Source organism: Dama dama, chromosome 1 (genome assembly GCF_033118175.1).
Source record: "Dama dama isolate Ldn47 chromosome 1, ASM3311817v1, whole genome shotgun sequence".
Classification (NCBI taxonomy): domain Eukaryota; kingdom Metazoa; phylum Chordata; class Mammalia; order Artiodactyla; family Cervidae; genus Dama; species Dama dama.
Window position 1 is genome coordinate 50892932 of NC_083681.1, and position 16192 is coordinate 50909123.

General features: G+C 40.4%; 1 protein-coding gene across 5 annotated transcripts in view; it reads right to left on the minus strand.

Moving 5' to 3' along the window:
- The window catches only part of NUMA1 (nuclear mitotic apparatus protein 1), a 71459-nt gene that overhangs the window by 38402 nt on the left and 16865 nt on the right, over nucleotides 1-16192 (minus strand). The window lies entirely within an intron of this gene.

Genomic DNA, 16192 nt, shown 5'->3' on the forward strand with positions numbered 1-16192 from the left:
GGGCCGAAAAGAAAAGATGTCTGACGCTCATAAAACAAAACCACAGTGTTTCCACCCACCAAACAATGACTCTCTCCGATCATGAGAGAAACCCACCGGCCATCGGGAAGCCCCTCATCTTACTTGCACTTACACCGCAAACATTTATTAAACACCTACTATGCAAAAGTTACTGCTAGAGGACACTCGAGAGAGCTTACGTGCTCAGTCGTGTCCGACTCTTTGCGACCCCATGGACTGTAGCCCACCAGGCTTCTCTGTCCAAGGAATTTCGTAGGCAAGAAGACTGGAGTGGGTTGCCATTCCCTTCACAGGATCTTCCCAACCCAGGGATCAAACCTGAGTCTCCTGCATTGCAGGCAGATTTTTTACTCTCCGAGCCCAGAGAGCATACAAAGAATCACACCACGCATCTGTACTAAGGTAGGTTATAATTCCACAGGAGATAAGAAATGTAACTTGAAATTATATTTCAAGTCAGCATGTGCTAATTTTTCACCAAAAAAGACACAAAAATTCTAACCAGTCGAGAGTAGGGAAGGACTAAAAACTAAGTGATATTTTAATCTGGATCTTAAAACACATAGGTAGAACTTGCCCACATAGAAATGGAGAGAGAAGGAAGGAAGAAGGAAAGCAGAAAGGTGTGGATGTAGTGGAGGAACAGACTTGAAGGGAGAATTGGGGTAAGATTTGGAAAATTCTGAACTTCAAGAAATGGAACAAAGATTTAGATATTTATTTTATTGTTTGTTTCTAGCACAGAGATGTGGTGTGATGAGAAGTGTACTTTGAGAAATTATTCTGGTATATAGATGAATGAGACTAGCATCAGGGAAGCAGGTCAGAAGGCTGCCATGACAGACAGGAGACAGGCAATGGTTGGAGGGGGGAAGGTAAGAGAGTGGAAAGAAGGGGAATGACAGACAGTGGGGACAGGATGAAGGGAAGGGAATGACTGAAAGCTGAGGGAGGAATTGTAAAGAAGAAAGTGTGAGGGGTGGGAGGGAGGACAGAGAAGCCATATACAGAATTAAAATAAGTGTAGAGATGCTAGGGATCACATTAATAGAACACGAAAGAAAACAAGGTACAATAAACAGCTAATGCTTACTGTGTACATACTATGTGCCAAGCACTGTTCTGCTGGTCTAGTGTGTGTTGTGTTAAACTCATTAATCTGAAAAGCTCCCTTCAAAGAGTAGATACTATTATCACTCATCTTTACAGTGAGTAAACTGAGCCACAGAGATAAAATAATTTGCCCCAGATCACACAGCTCGTGAATGGCAGGACATTGACACCACCTGCTGTTCTGTGACCCCTGGCAAGTAACCTCTGAGTCTCAGTACTCCTATTTGTAAAACAAGGATAGATACTTATTTTCTAAGATTGTGATGAGGATTCAATAACCTCTATAAAATGTCCAACACACTTCTTGTGCTTAGTCGCTCAGTAGTGTCCGGCTCTTTGCAAGTGAAAAGAAAAGATGTGTGATTATCATAAAACCACAGTTTCCACCCACCAAACAGTGACCCTCACTGAGAGAGACCACGAGAGAAACCCACAGGTCATTGGGAAGCCTCTCATCTTACTTCCACTTACATCACAAACATTTATCAAGTACCTACTATGCAAAAGGCACTGCTAGAGGACACTCTAAAAAGCATACATGCTCAGTCATGTCTGACTCTCTGCAACCCCATGGACTCTAGCCCACCAGGCTCCTCCGTCCATGGGGATTCTCCAGACAAGAATACTGAAGTGGGTTGCCACGCCCTCCTCCAGGGGATTTTTCCAACCCAGGGATGGAACCCAGGTCTCCTGCTTTGCGGATTCTTTACCATCTGAGGCACCAGGGAAGCCCAAGAATACTGGAGTGGGTAGCCTATCCCTTCTCCAGGGGATTTTCTCAACTCAGGAATCAAACCGGGGTCTCCTGCACTGCAGGTGGATTCTTTACCAGCTGAGCTACCAGGGAATCCAGCACACTGACTAGCAAGTAAGGCACAGGGTGGCACTTAAAGGTCAATTCCTACTATAGGATTTTGAACCCTTGTCACCAAGGTGTCCAAGCAGAATTTCACTCACCAGTTGTCAGGAAAGCTAGTGGGGTGTTTCTCCCTGAAAGAGATTAGGTCCCCAGCCAGGATGCTTGCTTTCCTTCCATCAGTATGCCTCTATGGATTTTACTTTATCAACACCTCAACTACTGGTTATCTTGTGATGGAGTTAGATTGTAGGGGACTTTCTACACTGGGTGTCTTTTTATGTTTGAGTTTATTTTTAATAACCATGTATTACACTGGTGATCAGAATAATGTGTCTACGTACTGCATTTGTCATTTGTATTGCCTTGACTGTATATGCAGGGAAGTCTTGTTTTCACATCTAGAATGTAAATTCCTCAAGGGCATAACTGTCTATGATACCTCATGGTATCTGTTCCACTGAACTACATCTGGATGGAAGGCTTCCAAATTCAACCTTCTGGCCACTAGAGAAGGACTGTGGTGAGTAATGGGGGTGTTCTGGAGGGGGTCAGAACAAGGCCCATTGCTGCAGAGACCACCATGGTCCCACTTCTTCTCCCAGGCAGACCCTGTATCCTGTTCCCACGCTATCACTTACAGTCTGTGATTAGCAATCGCTCTTGGTATTCAAAGATGCACCAGGAAAGTACAGGCAAAGCAAAAGCCAAAGCTTTTATAGAAAAGCAAAGAGGCAAACATGATTTAATGACTGGCATGATCAATACTCCAGAAAAGGTCTGAGGTGAAAATAGGAGGCAGGCCTCCTAAAATCACCATTGCCACATCTAGCACTGTGTCAGCTCTGAAGCTCCCTAGCACACAAAAGGATTGATACTGCGTCTCAAAAGAATACAAGAAGTCCTCCTCCCACCCTCCCTTGGCTTTAAACTCTAGACAACAGCTTCCAGCTGTGCAGCCTCAGAGGCGCTGAACTCTCCTCTGGAACCTCTCCACCACAGCTGCCAAGCTTCTGGGCCTGCTCCTCAGCACAGCCCCAGGAGCTGGGCCAGCTTCCCCGGCCTCTCCCTCCCCCACCACACAGCGCCACTCCCCTGCCCTCCCCTCCCTTCCCCTGCCCTCCTCTCCCAGGGCAGCCAGCCAGAAGAACCTCCCCACCCCTCCTCCCAGCCTAGCCAGGCAGTCAGCAGGCCACATGGCTCCTACTGGATTCCACAGCCCCTGCTCACGGTCCCCAAAAGATTGCTCTAAGAGTGGTAAAACCATTTTTAAAAGAAAGAGAAGGAGGGGAAGAAAACGGCACCTAACACAAAATTTGAAATAGCCTTCAGGTAGAGGTTGGAGGCATTGGGGATGGGTGCAGAATGCACAAGGTGTTTTCAAGGTGTCTGGTATATTACATCTCCTGAGTTGAGTGGTATATGGTGTATGAGTGTTTATTATTCTTCTTTAAGATATAAACATTATGATTTTTTTAAAGTGTATTATCATTTTTACAAGTTTAAACTGAAGAAAGGAAGGGAGCTATTCCCCTGAGATGGCTCAGGAATGAGTGGTTCTTAACACGAATCATTTGCCTGTGGCATTCATGGCCCTATGGGACCCGGACCATGTCTTACCTTCCACAGTCACTGCCCATACCCAAACCCTCCACCCTGCCAGACTGGTCTTCGCACAGTCTTCTGAGGTCCCTCTGAACCTCACACCTCAGCCTACCAGCCTGGGAGGGAAGCTTTCCCCACAGGAAGCTACAGGCTAAAGCCTAATGAGAGCCTCTCTCTCAGTCCCTACAGGCCCTCCCACAAGGAACGTTGGCAGGAGAAAGGCTTATGGATCCACTACCTATGCAATGCCTTCTAAGTCCTTCCTCTGCCACTTGATGTCCTAGCATAATAAATACCTAAAGACTATCATTATTGTTGCTGTTACTGTTGTAATTAATAGCTAGCATTTAATGAGCACTTGGTATGTGCCAGACACTATGCTAAACACTTCTTAGCTTTACTTTGTTTAAGCCTCACAATAACCCAGTGACACAATAACCCAAAATACTATGATTATCCCTATTTTACCGAAATGGAAAACTGAAATGGTTACATAACTTGCTGAAGGTCACAAAGAATAAGTGTTGGAGGTAAAATCTGAGCTCCATTTGAGCCCAGATCCCATCCTCTTACATGGTCATTTTATCTAATTCTCAGGGAAGTCTTAAGGTAGGTTTTATTTCTAAAGATGACAAAATCTGAGGCTCAGAAATTAAGTGACTTTGTTACCTAAATAGTGAGTTGTCTATCTGGTCTCTAAACTAGTCTCTGCTGCTCTTGAATAAGCAACCATTGAATGAAAAAAAAGGCAGCAGCACATCCTCAGTGGTTCAAAGAAGCCTCGTACCTCTACCTCCTTCTAAAGATCAACTGTTTAATCAAAAACAGTCAACAGTTCCAGTTTCCAAGATAATCCCTAAAGGGACTTCCCTGGTGGTCCAGTAGCTAAGACTCCACACTCCCAATGCAGGGGACCCAGGTCCAATCCCTGTCAGGGAACTAGATCCCCCATGCTGCAGCTAAGAGTGTTCATGCCACAACAACAATCGAAGCTCCCGTGTGCCACAGCTAACACCTGGCGCAGCCAAATAAATAATTTTTTTTTTAAGTAACCACTTAAGTTTTTTTCTGAAGATGCAAGAGCTTTATAAACATTAAAGGGCCAAAACTCTTCTGAATCAGCAAGCACAAAAGAGAAGCCTTCTCCTAGAAGGGATGTTGGACATATCTAAAGGGTGAGAAGCTATGGAGAAAAAAGGCTGGAGGAAATACCATTGGCTGGAGGGAAGGACAATATTTCAGAACCCTGACCTGGAGCTTATTTACCAGGCCTCATTCTCCCTCTCCAGAGGGTAGTGGCTAAGTAATGAGGCAGTGTTGGCAAGCCTGAGCTTCCTGGGGAGAAAAGCAGAGGGCATATCAAAACCCAGAGAGGATTCATTATGACATCCAAGAGGCTCTATTCACTTCTCCCTCAAGGAGGTCTTTCTACAAAACACCTAAGAACCTGTTCACCCTGTTTCACTGTCACAGAGGAGCAAAGGGCTCTGTCCCTACAGGCAACATATCTAGCACAGTGTTTGCTCAAAAGCACAGAACTGATGATGAGAAAGGTCAAAGAAATGAAAGGAACAGTTTTAATGTAAAGATTTGCAACTCCTGGAGACAGCCTTGCCAGTAATAGAAAACACACTAGGTTTGGTGTTGGAAGTGACTGGAGGGAAATTCTGCGCCAGCCACAGACTGTACTTGTGGCTTCAAGCAAGGCACTTGCCCTAACTTGGGCCTCAGGAAAAGGTGAGGGTCAGATCGTATCTAAAGGTATCTCCAAAAATTTCCCATGATTCTTTCTCCAGGACACCATTCTCAATAACAAGAATCTTGCAATAAAATGAATTTCCTCAGTACCTGGTCAAAAACCTCACCAGTTAGGGCTTCCTTCTTCCCCAAATAGCAAGTCCACTAGAAACAGGCACTTTGTCTGTCACCCTACTGGGTCCCATGCCCAAAGTGAGGCACTGAAGGGTGTTTCATTAACCCTGATGAGAGGAGGAGGTCCTCAAAAATTGGTAGTTCCAACTTTGCATGGGGTACAATGAAAAATAATAGGAGCCATACTTGGCATTTACAAGGTTTCATAAATAAAAGCCACAGAGAAAGTGCAATTTATGATTACATTGATCTCAACACCCTAAAGAAAAGCAGCCTTCTATACCTGGCCAACAAATCACAGAATCTCAAGGATCAAAGAGCCCTTAATGGTCTTCTAGTCCCCCCTTTAGATCAACACTGGAATACATGTGACAGCTCTGCTGAAGATTTCCTATCTTCTGCCTGAGAGAAATTTTACAGTTTATTTGTATGCCTGAGCAAGGCCTGCCAATTCAAGACAACTTGTGATTTCAGAACATGAGCTGGGAGAGCAGGATCCTGCCCAGGATCTGGTCTGTTTCAAGTCGGTTTTAAGTAATCACAAAACTCAGAGGACATCTCCCTCTACTCTCTCTCTGTCTTCCTCTTCTTCTCTCTCTTTCATATCTCCACCTCTCACACAGCACTGAAACCTCTGTCTTTCTGGTTCAAATCCACTGCTTCTACCACACCAGGATGATTTTAACCACTGACAGAAATGAACAAAAACATATTAATAGGGATTAGATTTCTGAATGGGGTGCCAGATAACTCAAGAACCAAACCTGTCAGTGTTACTAATAAGTAAAATAAATGAATCTAGTCTCTAACATGGTCATGATAAAAAATTTTAAAAAAAAATTGAAAAACCCTAACATTTTAACAGATTTCCAGGATTTAAAGAAGACTACATCTCACGTCTCAATTAACTCCCCTAAACTTAGAACCCTAAAAGGCAAGCATGTTTATTAACAATTTTATAACTAGGACCCTAGGCTTCAAAAAAGAAGGCAATACCTGCCCTCAGGGTCAACCACCAAGGCTGCAGAACCAGAACTCATCTTCTGAATCCATGGCTCTCTCCAGTCCAACTAAGCTACATCCTATATACCTTTCCCATCAGCACAGCTTTTTATTCATACAAAGCATTTTTCAATTCCTTGTTCAAACTGTTTCTACTACAGCTTGTGAAGTGGGCAGAGCTGGAATCATTTTCTCTACCTTTAAAGATGCTAAACACCATTCTACAAAATAACATTCCATATATCTGCCGTCACTGAGAAGTACAGAATCCCTCCACAAGCAGTTTTTCTAAAAACTGAAATCTCCCTTTAGGACCAAACCCCTTTTGAAAAAAACTATTCACGATACAAAGTCTCCAAAATGCATATGTTACTCTTAGAGTTAATGAAATTTAATCAGAGACATTCAACTATAAACATGAAACAAACAACCTACAAATACTGTGCTCAGATGAATGAGATGGGCTCAAAATCCTGTGAAGAGACATACCTATAACTCACCTAAACATGAGCCCAAAGAACAAGGCCTTGGGTATTGCTGATTGGAAGGTAAGAGAACACTGGAAAGTGTAGTAGAGACCAGAAGGGACTTACTAAAGAGCAGTGGGAAGCACTGAAGGGTTTGAGCAGGAGAATGGCATGCGTGGTTAAGTGCTTTGGAAAGGATGGATCTGGCAGGACGGTGAGTCCAGAGGCAGAGGACAGCAGAAGTAAAACTGCTTCTGTCAGGCAAGGGCAGTAGGAACGTTTAAAAAAGGTATATTTAAAAAGCACTGTGGAATAGGCTCCAAGATCTTAGGAAACAGGAGTATGGGAAAGGTGAGGAGCAGCAAAGACCTCTAGGATTCTCACTTTGGTGAAAGACTTCAGAAGAGGAACACAGGAGGAGCTACTGTTTTACAGGCCCTGTGAGGGACGGATTAACTCAGGAAGGCATGATGAGGAAAGCTTTACCGAGGAAGTAGCATTGAAGCTGGGTACTTAAAGTATGAGTAGGATGAGTAAGGTTTCATCAAAAGTTAAAAAAAAAAAAAAAGGCATTCTAGCAGGGAGAACAGCATGTGCAAAGACAGAGCTTACTACATCTGAGCCATGGGGTGCAGTTTTAGGAAGGTGTAGCAGATGGTGAGGCTAAGTAGCACTAATCCATGAGGAACTGACATCACACTAAGGAATTCAGATGTTGTCCTGGAGGTGATGGGAAAAAGGTTTCTGAAGGGAAGAAGCAAAGGGGAGTAACATAGATCAGACCTACATTCCTGGCTGTATAAAGTACAGGCTAAAATGGTGAGAAACAGAAGGAAGGCAATATAGCATAATGGTTAAGAGTATGGCGTCTGGAGTTAGACAGAGTAGTTAAAACTCTGGCTCTAGGGACGTCCCTGGTTGTACAGTAGATTAAAAAGTCCACCTGCCAATGCAGGGAACACTGGTTCAATTCCTGGTCAGGGGAGATTCCACGTGCCATGGAGTAACTGAGCCCATGCACCACCACTGAGCCCAGGCTCTAGAACCTTCGAGCCGCAACCACTAAAACCTTCGTGCTCTAGCCTGTGCTCCGCAACAAGAGAAGCCACCACAATGACAAGCCCATGCAGCAAAGAGTAACCCTCGATCACTGCAACTAGACAGCCCCCGCATGTAACAACAAATGCCCAGCACGGCCAAAAAAAGCTGGAGCCATATTTTAAAAAAAAAAAAAATCCTGGCTCTAGGACTTTAATAACTGTGCAAGCTTTCCCATCTGTAAAATGGGAGTAAGAATACTTTCTCAGAGGGTGATATAAGGAATTTACAAGATAGTATGTGTAAAGAAAGTGCTTAGCACAGTACCCAGCACAGAGGTTGAAAGTTCATTAGTAAAAAGTTACTGAAGTTCATTAGTAAAAAGTTACTTCTGTGTGTGGTCTAGTGTTGTGCATGCTCTTCCTCCTACCCAAAGCTTTCTCTTCCTGTCCACATGATTAATTCTAACTTACCCTTCATGCGTGATTGCATGCTAAGATGCTTCAGTCATGTCCAACTCTGTGGGACCCTATGGACTAGAGCCTGCAGGCTCCTCTGTCCAGTAAGAATACTGGATTCCCCAGGCAAGAATACTGGAGTGGGTTGCCATGCCCTCCTTCAGGGGATCCTCCCCACCCAGGGAGAGAAGCCAAGTCTCTTATGTCTCCTGTGTTGGCAGGGGGGTTCTTTACCGCTAGCGCCACCTGGGAAGCCCCATCTTAACCTTCATATCTTTGCTCAAATGTTACTTCTCCATGTAAAATCTCCCTAACCACCTGGATTAGGTCAGGCACAGCATCATATTCTTTTCCTGTAGAGCTCTCATAGTCTCTAGTTACATCTTTTTAAATTTCATTCTCTTTTTTCTACTACTGTAAATTCCATGAAATCACATACCATGTGCTCACCACTGAATTCCTAGAACTGAGTAAAGTGCATGGCACCTGATAAGCATTTACTGAATGAATGAAAGATTTCAAATTAAGTTTTTAAAATGAACTGTTTATAAGATGCAATCTTTATATAGGTTAGAGATATCAATTTGGGTCACATTTGGAACACTGTGACTATAATCAGAAGTGGGTCTATGGTGGGATCATGCTTGCCCTATTGGGCCTGTAAAGGAGTGGTATATTCATTTGCTATTGAAATCAGCTAATCTTAGGCCAAAGCCTCTGCCTTACACAACTCTAGGAGGCACCAGCATTAAGAGAGGAAATGAGAGAAAAATGGAAGAAATTCCAAATCTTTGGGGATTCTATTTAGGTCCTCTACTCCTCTATATTATTTTCATTTTGGAGCATTTAACAGAAACTAGTGGCTATACCAAATGTCAACAACAACAACAAAAGGAGATAATACTGGTAGATAAGAGAATGGATTTGGGATCAAACAAACTTCTTCATTTCTCTTCTTACTTGAGGTTCACATCATCTCCTGCTTGGAATTCTACCTCCCTCACCGAAAACAACTAGCAGTTGTCTTTGGCTTTTCACCACTGATGGTATTTTCCATCTACAAAATATTTCACGTGATCTCACAACAGTTCTGTGAGGTAGACGTTATTGTTTTCATTTTATCAAAAAGAAATGAAGTTCAGAAAAGTATCTCCCCTAAGGTTACACAACGAAAGAGCAATAGGATCACGATGCAACTCTGATGTTCTGGCTCCATACCTGGAGCCCTTTCCAGCAGACTAACCCAAGATAACCATGAGCTATCCTGACATATAGTTTCACTCCTTTAAAAAGAAAACAGCATGGGGATAATGGCTGGAAGGGGGTGTATAAGGGGATGCTGCTAATGTTTTTGATATAGGACTAGTTACACAGGTGTGTTCATTTTCTGTAAACTTCCAGGAGCTATATACTTTGTAACCTGTTCTATGTGTGTTGTACTTTAAAAAGTAAATACCAGGCAAAACTACAACAGAATAATCAAAGTTCAGAAGCATTAAATTGGATACCTCAGAACTATATGTATATTTACCTGACTTCTCAAGCAGCAGCTACATATAGGACACCTATCAGTTAATTAAGTACAAAATCCTTGCACACTCAAATACCATATCCACCCACCCACTTCTCCCTACCCAGAACGACTAGGTGATATGAGTGAATCTGTTGGGATTAGGAGCAAGGGGAGCTCAGAAAGGGGCCAAGAATATATAGTTAATGAAAATAAAAAGGCACTGAAAAGTAGAACTATCCTGTATCTTCAATGATATCTCAATTTTAGAGATAATAAAAATGTGGAAAAATAGCCAGTGCCAATTATAAAATGCATTTGAATTTCAGACTGTTAAAATGTAACAAAAACAAAAGGCGTTTAAAAGTAAATGAAATACAATGTTCTAAAATCTCAAGAGGTGTTGCAATTGTAGAACTGTACGACCCTAAACCTGTGGGATGTCAGGCCTAGAAAGGACCTTGCAGACCACTGTCTCCCGGTACAAGCTCTTCACTTTACACATGAAAAGACTGAGGCCCTTGTTTAACCGTCGTTAAATGACCTTATTAAATTAAAGCTCACACATAAGAAAGGTTAGAACTACAACTACAAAGCTGGTTCCCTTACTCCTGCGTTCTCTTTCCACTACGCAGATACTAAACCCAAGAGATTTACATGATAACTCTATTTTTACTTTCATAATTCTTTACTTCATTAACTCACTAAAAAAATTTAAAGTACCTCTTAGAAATCAATTAAGATGAAAAACTATTTAGGAAACTTTATTTTTTACTCAGGAAGTTTATCTTCCTTGTTCTGTAAAACTAATGAAGCAATACAAAGTTAGATAAAAATAAAATTAGCCTCCCATAATCTCTCAGCCTCCAAGTCCTCCCATAAGATAAGAAACATTAGGGACTTCCATGGCGGTCCAATAGTTAGGACTCTGTGCTTCCGCTGCGGGGGGTGGGGGAGGTGGGCTCCATCTCCAGTTAGGGAACTAAGATCCCACATGCTGCGCAGCATGGCCAAAAATTAAGTTAAACGCACAACTTGCACGCTTTCAGTTCCTAGGCTTGTGCATACATCACCATAATTTTAAAAAAAGAAATGTTATCAGATTTTTCCAGGCCCCCAAAATCATAAGCACAAGTATGTTTGTTATATTTTAGGAGGATTTTTTAAATTATTCTCTATTTTTCAAAAACTAGGTTTACATATTAACATTGCTCTGCAACTTATTTTTCTCAATAATTGATTATGAACATCCCAAGGGTCAGTAAATGTAATTCTAACTCAGACTTTAAAAAAACTGTATAACAACAGTGCATATAAAGGATATACCATAATATGTTCATGTGTTTTCCTATTGATGGACGTGGATATTTCCAGTGTTAGATTTCAAACAGTGCTATAATGAATATCCCTGCACATATTTCTTTTCAAATGAAACAAAAAACTATTTCTACACAAACACATTCCTTGTTGTCCCAAACATGACTGCTTTTTTTCCTATCAACATCCATGCTTCGCACGCTCACTGAATTCCTCTCTGGGCCCCGTGTGATAACTGAGAATAAAGCAATTTGGAGAATGTCAAGACAAGACATACGATAGTTACTTGGTAAATCAGAACTGGCCTGTCTGGCTGCCTCTCCCAGCCGCCTGCGCACAGTGCCCTCCCATCCCCTCATACATGTGTTCCTTGTTCTCAGCTCAGCAGCTGCTTCCAACTCAACTGACATGGGCAGAGCCGGCCGGCGAATTAATTCTACTGTGTCACACTCCCGGCCCACCAGCTATCCAAATAAGTGGGAAGGAGGGAGAATACATTATCACCATGAAATAATATAATAAAGAAGTACACAGAGTAAAATGCAAAACACCCCATTTGTCAAACTTTTAACCCATTTTTGCCAATGGCACTCCCTTCCTCAGAAGTACCACTGTTAGAAGTTTGTTGTATAACCTTTCAGACTTTTCCTAAGCATGTACACACAGGCACATATGTATGGATACACATGTGTGTGTATTTAGACAAAGTGTGTGTGTGTTTGGTCGACCTACCTACAGTCATATTGTATAATTTGTATTACAAAAGAATGCTACAGTAATAAATAGTGAACCTTTTTACATACAAGCTAATATTTCTCTAGGATATGTACCAATAATTGGGATTGATGAAGTCTGTGCATGTTAAATGTTGATAAGTACTCCCAAATTAGCATCCAAAAAAGTGTACCAATTTATAGTTACATTAACAGAACATAAAAATTCCCTTTTCAACACCCTTCCAACAATAGATGCTATTTTTTTATTTTACCAATATAAAGGATAAAAAGCAATATAGTCTTAATTTACATTTTCCTGATTTCCAGAAAAGTTAAATATCCTTATGTGTAATCAGTCATTCTTATTTTTAATAGAAAGAATTATTATTTTGAATTTAAACATGAGAACTCAGAGAGGCTAAGGTGATATAGCTAGTAAGTAGCAGACCTCAAAGCTAAATTTTTCAACAACTCCTCATCAAAGCTAGGCCTTCTGACCATCTAAAGTAGTCTCCACGACCCAGAGGTCACCAACCTATGCCTGATGGCCAGCTGCCCCTAATTTGTAAATCAAGTTTTACTGGAATATAGCCATGCCCATTCATTTATGTAGTGCTTATGGCTACACTCCACTTCACCAATGGCAAAGGTGAATAGTTGGAACCACATGGCCTGCAGAACAAAAAAGATTTATACCCAGATCTAAACAAAACAATTTAACACCTAAAGAAAAGTTTCATAATGAGATTAACTGTTGTCCAATTGACTGGAGTGTGGCTATGTTAGAGAGTGTGGCTCATTTTAAAATAAATTTATATGCAATATCAGTCTGGAATATAATATTGAAGAAATGAATCCAAAACACTCAAAAGAAGTCAAAAGACATTCTTCTACTTCTTGGTTGGAACACTCCTCTAAAGGGTTTTCTATGTGCTATTCTTCATTCTCCTTGTCTCTTTAATTCCAACTGGTAAGAGACAGATTCAGTTCCTAAGGTCCTTCAGTGACGTGGATAAGCAACCTTCGCTCCCACTCATGCACTAGGATAATATGAAATCAAAGGAAGCCCCACTCTCTCTGCTACAAACTATCCCTTCCCCCCCACTACCACCACATTAGAGATCTCTCTCCTCCCCTTTTGCTTAGAGAGAGAAGATTCACTAGGAAGCAGCTAACATTTCCAGTATGTCTAGCCAACAGCTAACAGCTAGGGTCCTGGGACTTCCTCTGGTGATCCAGTGGCTAAAACTCTCAGCTCCCAAAGCAGGGAGCCCTGGTTGAGGAACTAGGTACCACATGCCACAGCTAAGAGGTCACATGCAGCAATGCAAGATCCTGTATGCCACAACTAAGACTGGGCAGAACCAAACAATAAACAAACAAAAATATTAAAAAACAAAAAAAAGTTAGGTCCCTGATTTTTGTGAGAAAGGGAAGCTGATTCTCGCTTTCTAGATCCTAGCCCTCTGACGATCCTGGCCATAAAAGTAAGTAATTTCAACTGGGAATTTTAGGCCATTCAGTTCCTGTGGGGCAGATGGGGAAAGTGCCATTATCCTCATTTTATAAATGGGGAACCATCATTTCCAAAGGTCATTTTAGCAAATAGGACCTTCACACAGTGACACCTCCACCCACTTTCTCCTTCTATCCTCTCCCAAATGTTGATCTTATGTAACAATGGCAAAGAAGCTGACTTTATATAATAATATGCTATAAAGGAATCCCATTAATATGTATAAAATTGCATAATTTAATAATGGAAAGATAACAATCTAGGATTTTAATAGAGAAACTAACGATTAAAAAAGGAACAGTGCATTTTCTTATGTAAGTAATCAGGCATTCTTTAAATGATTCTCTGGAAAGAAATTTGGCAATACATATCAAGAACCTAAAAAATGTTCATATTCAAACATGCTAAGTGAAATAAACTAGACAAAATGACAAAACCCACTGAAATGTTGTGAAGTAATTAGCCTCCAACCAATTAAAAATAAATAAATAAATAAAATAAAAAATAAATTTAAAAAAAAAAGGGACAAAAATGGTATGATCCCATTTATGAGGTACCTAGAATGGGCAGGTTCATAGAGATAGAAAGTAGAACAGAGGTTACCAGGGACTGTGGGAGGAAGGAATGGGAACTACTCTGTTCAATGGGTACAGAGAATCTGTCTGGGATGATAAAATGTCCTAGAAATGAATAGCAGTGATGATTGCACAACACTGTAAATACACTTAATGCCACTAAATTGTACACCTAATTATGAATTTAACATGTTAAAATAGTAAATTTTGTTATGCATATTTTACCAAAAAATTTTAAAGTGAGACTGCTAAAAAAAAAGTTTGGTGTTCTTTGATCAAATAATTCCATTCACAGCAATAAAAGTTTAGAAAATTATCTGAAACATAAATACATGTATAGGTACTAATATAATTATTTAACATTATGAAAAACTGGAGAAAAACTAAATATCTAACAATAACTCAAGTAAATTAAGATACATGCATATGATGAAGCCTTATGCAGTTATTAAAAATATTTTAACTAATTTTAATGACATGAGGAATGCTGAATTTTAAAAGCAGCATACATAGTGTTAGTGGGTATGACTATTTATTTTTTAAACTACATATACAGATGTGTATGTGATACATATACACACACCTGCACACTTGTGCGTATGAACGTGCATGTGTATATTTATAAGGAAACAAGTCAAATAATGTTTATTTCTGATTTGTGGAATTATGGATCACTCTTACTTTCTCCCTTAAACACCTTATTTTTCAAGTTTTCTAAACTGTACCATGACATACAATCAGGAAAATTTAATTTCACATCATTTGACCCAGTAATTCACTTGCAGACATACATCATAATAACAAAAAATACTGACAAAAACTTATGCATAATAATGTTCATGCAAAAATTAAAAAAAAATAATGTTCATGCAAAGATACAACAGAAATTACTAATAAATTATAAAGTAATAAAAACTATTAATAAGTCATTGTTAAAAAATAAATAAATAAGCCATTGTTATCTCTGTAGAGTAAGATTAGGATAAAGTGTGAAGTGCAACGGACTTACTTATTATATCTATTACTTTTATAATCTGTATCAAAGCATTACAGTATTGTTTAAAATAGAAAAACCTGAAAGCACTATAAAAATCCTATATGATTAATGGATAAAGAAGATGTGACACATACATACAATGGAATATTACTTAGCCATAAAAAGGCTGGGGAAAATTGGGTTATTTTTGGAGATGTGGACGGACCCAGAGTTTGTCATACAGAGTGTTAAGTCAGAAAGAGAAAAACATTTATCGTATATTAAGGATACATGTAGAATCTAGAAAAAATGGTGCACATGAACCAATTTAAAGGGCAGGAATAGAGACAGACATAGAGAATGAACATGTGGACAAGGAGGGGGAAGGGGAAGGTGGGGCAAATGAGGAAATCAGGACTGAAACACATATATTACCATGTGTAAAACAGACAGCAAGTGGGAAGCGGCAGTATAGCACTGGACCTGCAATGCAGGAGACCTGAGTTCGATCCCTGGGTCAGGAAGATCCCCTGGAGAAGGGAATGACTACCCACTCTAGTATTCTTGCCTGGAGAATTCCACAGACAGAGGGGCCTTGCAGGGTACAGTCCATGGGGTCTCAAAGAGTGAGACACAACTGAGCAACTAACACACACACACATATAATGAAAACCAATGGGAAACAGAGAAAAAGCAGAAGACAAAATTGTAGGTACTATATGACCTGGACTACTCCACAGAGAAATATACATAGGTACAAAATACTAAAATGAAAATAAGTGGTTTTCTCCAGATAGTACAGTTATGGATGATTTTAGCTTTTTCTTTATATATTTTTCTATTTTTTTTCTGTACTTTTCATATTTCCTACAATAATTATATGCTATTTTTTCAACCAGTTCAAAAATATGTCGTTGGTTTCCACTATATAATCAGAAGTTGACCCCTTATGATGGGTTTTATCCTCAAAGAATAAGCAATAGTAAGTAACCTGTGAAATAAGACTGCATGAATATATGTCTAAGAAAACTTTCATCTTTGAGGGGTAAGGAAAGCTCAGTCTAAAGGGACACTGCTGACTACTTCCTGTCTTCTTGCTTTTGGGAGGAAATGGCAACCCACTCCAGTACTCTTGCCTGGAAAAATCCCA